General features: G+C 44.2%; 1 long non-coding RNA gene across 1 annotated transcript in view; it reads right to left on the bottom strand.

The window, feature by feature from the left end:
* Window positions 1-2,398: 2,398 nt before the first annotated feature.
* Window positions 2,399-4,739, bottom strand: part of LOC123962129 — a 6,610-nt gene continuing 4,269 nt past the window's right edge. Inside the window, exon 3 of the long non-coding RNA XR_006822866.1 lies at window positions 2,399-2,755. This is a non-coding gene — a long non-coding RNA (uncharacterized LOC123962129). The remainder of the gene's footprint in view (window positions 2,756-4,739) is intronic.

The raw sequence follows: 4,739 nt of genomic DNA, 5'->3' as shown, positions 1-4,739 counted from the left end.
ACAGACGGCTCTGCCCTTTCCTGTGGAGAGTGTCCATATTTGTAAGTCCTGACCACCTCCACATCGACCCCCTCGAGGGACACATGCTGGAGATGTGGTTTCTTCCTTCTGAAGTCCACCACCATCTCCTTGATCTTGGAGGTGTTCAGCTGCAGATGGTTGGTCCTGCACCACATCACGAAGTCCTCTACCAGGCTCCTGTACTCCCCCTCCTGTCCATCCTTGATACAGCCAACTATCACAGTATCGTCTGAGTATTTCAGCATGTGGCAGAGCCCTGAGTTATACTGGAAGTCGTACTGTGGTCTCTCTGTGAGGTAGTCCATAATCCATGTCACTAAGAGTGGGTCCACCCTCATCACTGTCAGCTTGTCTCTCAGCAGGAGCAGCCAGATGGTGTCGAAGGCGCTGGAGAAATCAAAAAACCCCATTCTCACAGCGCCGCTCTCCTTGTCCAGATGTGAGTAGGCCCTGTGGAGCAGATAGAGGATGGCATCCTCCATGCCCACCTTCTCCTGGTATCCAAACTGCAGTGGATCTTGTGCAAGGTGAACCTGGGGTCTGAGGATATGTAGCAGCAGCCGTTCGAAGGTCTTCATGATGTCAGTGCTACTGGTCTGAAGTCACCCGGCTCCCTGGGGTGTTTTGTCTTGGGAACCGGGATGAGTCTTCCAGAACACTGGGACCCTCCCCAGCTGCAGGCTCAGGTTGAAGACATGCTGGAGTGGCTCCCCTAGTTCAGCAGAACAGGCTTTAAGCATCCTTGGACACACTATGTCCGGGCCCGCTGCTTTCCTTGGACGGAGCTTCCCCAGCTCTCTGCTGGTGATGGTGGTGGGGAGGGTGGAGGGTGGGGGTGGTCTGCAGTCTGAGGTGGTGATGGACATAGTGGTGGCAATGGGGGAGGTGATGGACATGTGGGTGTGTAGTGGGCTGTCGCTGGTTGTGGGAGCTGGAGTATCAAACCTGTTAAAAAACAGGTTTAGCTGGTTTGTTCTCCCAGCATCACCCTCTCCTGCGATACTGCCCTTCTCCTTGCTGCCTGTGATGGTTTTCACGCCATCCCAGACCTCCCTCATGTTGTTGTGCTGCAGCTTCTGTTCTACCTTCCTTCTGTAGTCCTCCTTCGCCTCTCTCAGATGGACCTTGAGTTCCCCCTGTACGCGCTTCAGCTCATCTCTGTTACCATCCTTGAATGCCCTCTTCTTCCTGTTCAGGATGTCCTTGACATTACTGGTGATCCAGGACTTGTTGTTAGGGAAGCAGCGTACAGTTCTGGTGGGGACCACAATGTTCATGCAGAAGTTCAGGTAGTCTATAGTGCACAGTGTGTGACCCCCTCGATGTCGTCACCATGTGCTTCTTGCAGGACGCTCCAGTCAGTACATTCAAAGCAGCCTCTCAGAGCCTCCGCTGCCTCAGGAGACCATTTCCTGAAGGAGCGTTTGGTCTGTGGTTTGTACTGTGTGCAGCAGTGGCAATGTCAGCTGCCGCCTCAGTGCCTCTTCCTCAGCTCCACAGGTACAGTGGATAGAAAAAGTCTACACACCCCTGTTAAAATGCCAGGTTCCTATGATGTAAAATAATGAGACAAAGATAAATCATGTCAGAACTTTTTCCACCTTTAATGTGACCCATAATGTGAACAACTGAAAAACAAACTGAAATCTTTGAGGGGGAAAAATGAAAAATAAAACCCCCCAAATAACCTGGTTGCATAAGTGTGCACACCCTTAGACTAAGCACCTTTTGATTTTATTACAGCAGTCATTCTTTTTGGGTAGGAGTCTATTAGCATGGCACATCTTGACGTGGCAATATTTGCCCACTCTTCTTTGCAACAGCTCTCCAAATCTGTCAGATTGCGAGGACATCACCTGTGCTCAGCCCTCTTCAAATCACCCCACAGATGTTCAATTAGATTCAGGTCTGGGTTCTGGCTAGGCCATTCCAAAACATTAATCTTCTTCTGGTGAAGCCATGCTTTGGATTTCGATGTGTGCTTTGGGTCGTTCCTCTTCATCTTCAGCTTTCTAACCGACACTTGATCGTTTTGTGCCAAAATTGCCTAGTATTTGGAACTGTTCATATAATCAAACAGCCCCAAAGCATGATGCTGCCACCACCATACTTCACTGTGGGTATGGTGTTCCTTGGGTGATGTGCAGTGTTGTTTTTGCACCAAACATACTGTAACCCTCATCACGAGGTAGTAATAATGTACATAGGTGTAATAGTCTAAAGTAGTCTTATCATCAATGTGGACCAGAATCAGAAGACACTAAATTGTTAAGAGCCTGAGAATTGAATGTCAATAAAAAGAATACCACACCCGAATGACAGTTTGCATTAAGTGTATTAAATACACAGGGATGGTACATACATAAGAAAGCAGGTATGAAAAATAACAAACTAAAATAATAAAGTGCGCACATAAAAAAAAAAACCCTTTCCTTTTAACTTCGTTGAGCTCAGTTCGTCCTTAGTTCCACTTGCCTTTATTGACAAGAGTTCATTTCTCACCATTGGGGCCCTTTTAAGTTTGTGTTAGTGTTTGTCCTACCACCATAAAGATGAGGAAGATCCTGGCAATCCGTCTAAAGTCAGAGTCACAAACACGGTTGGCTCGCCACCCAGCCACCTAGACTGGGAATCCACAAAGCTCTGGAAAAACGTCTGGAACATGTAGATTGGTATCACTCCGTGGAATGGATCTCAGCTGCACAAGGCTTCCAACTCTTTACCAAAACCTGACCTATAAACAAGGCCAAATCATTTCTCTCAATTACCATTCAGCGAATACATGGACTGCTACAGGCTACTATAAAATAAAATGAAATATTTGAGTACACCTATAATGCAATATCAAAATCGCTCTCATTGTACAACAGCTTCTTGTTTCTTCTTATGTATAAAAAGTATGAATTTCTCAATTATCAAAAGTACATGTACATCAATAATTACATCCTTGATATAAACACTAAGTTTTATGAACTCTAAGTAACATTAGCAGTGTCATAAATAAACTGCAGACATTGATCAAATCGTATTACTTCAAATTAGAGGCATTAAGGTGTTAGCGTGCTCATTTATCCCCCTCTGCACCGGTAACAGTGGAAAGAATGCACTGTAGTAGACCTAAATTTATTAGTTATGCATTTTAATAAATTTATGAGAATTGATGCCCAATTATGAATTTTTAAGATTCATAAAATCATTTTTATTTAATTCCTCGTTAAGGGCACCACCGGAGTTGTTATAATCTTAGAGTCTCCGGACCTCTAGGTAGTTTTGAATAATTATACAATTATTACTAGTGATCAGTTAGTTAATAATCGCTCAATTATCTAAAATCAGTCAGTCAGTCTCATATCTAAAGGGTCAATTCTCTTGGCAGGAACTATAAATAGGCAACACACACAGCTCTTGATTATATTACAGTGAATTTATTCTCTAACTAAGGTGATAAAAAGATGGTTGGATACAGGGAACAAACATTTGCTGAACAATGAGCCTGGAGGTTCGATTGTGGGAAGCATTTGACTCATACGGCATAGGAGCTAATTAAAGTAAACTAATGCTATAGTTTAGGAGTTAAAATGGACATCTGATCACAGAACGTGTGTTAAGTCTTACTGCTTGTCGACAGTCTGCTTTTGGCCTGTTGCACGGGTCCCACGCTAGCTGCCGATCCTGGCTTTTTGCTAGGGATTCTCCAGGGTTCTCCGAGTCTGATTGAAACGTCTCCTCCGTCTGGCAATTCGGCTGTTTTCAGGTTTCCTTCGTTGTAGCTGGCGAGACCACGTGGCTTGGTCTGACCTCGGTGAAGTTGGCTCGACGAAAAAGGCTTAAAATGGAACTTGGTCGTTCCTGAATTAGTCCAGTGTAACTTAACGGACTCATAACTTTAACAAAAGAAATAAAGAAAATAAAACAAACTGAAGGCAGATCAATGTTGCGGCACTTCAGGTGTGTAGCTTCAAGCGAACAAAGGCCTGTTTGTTTCGCTGGTCGACTGAGGGCGTTGCCTGGCGCGGCACGCCGGCGCGCGTGCCGAAGCGTCCAGAGAGCAGAGTGGAAGAGCCAACAGCGAAGAAGAGGAAGAGAGAAACAGAGCGAAGCGAGGTCGCGTGTCGCTCTTTTGTTGCCTGGGGCGTGGTTCCCCAGGGGGCGTCTCAGGTTTCCCCAAGGGACTGCCTTTCTAAACTTAATGTCTAAAGAAAAGAAATCTATTTGCACGTATTATAATCAAATATTTTCCACAATCGAACCTCAATGGTTGAACGGTTGTACTGTTCTAGGCATTTGGTAACAGGAAACAATTGTCACATTATTGGTCAGGATATTTATACATTTAACGGCATTTCCGACAAGGGCATGTAATACTTATTTTGCCCACTTGGGGGAGCTCAGGTTACATGAGGAAAGCTTAGATTAAATCAAAGATCGTCTCTCCTTAGGAACCGGGGAATTTGTTGATTCATCCTTAAATTCAAGCTGGCGATTAAGAGTATAGTAAAACATTTCTTTGTCATCATTTCTAAAGGGATTTTGTAGGAAAGTATTATGAACAAGCATTGATTACATTAGATGAAGGAGTGTCTTGCTGAAAATAAAAACCTTGCACAAGTAACTTCTTTTCAGCACTAATATCAACAACAGATAGCAACAACAGTTAACATAACTACTCAAATAGAGGCAAACATATTCAGGTAACTAAAGATTTAATTAAATGCTTT

Source organism: Micropterus dolomieu, linkage group LG22 (assembly GCF_021292245.1).
Source record: "Micropterus dolomieu isolate WLL.071019.BEF.003 ecotype Adirondacks linkage group LG22, ASM2129224v1, whole genome shotgun sequence".
NCBI lineage: Eukaryota > Metazoa > Chordata > Actinopteri > Centrarchiformes > Centrarchidae > Micropterus > Micropterus dolomieu.
This window is presented reverse-complemented; position numbering and strand designations above follow the sequence as displayed.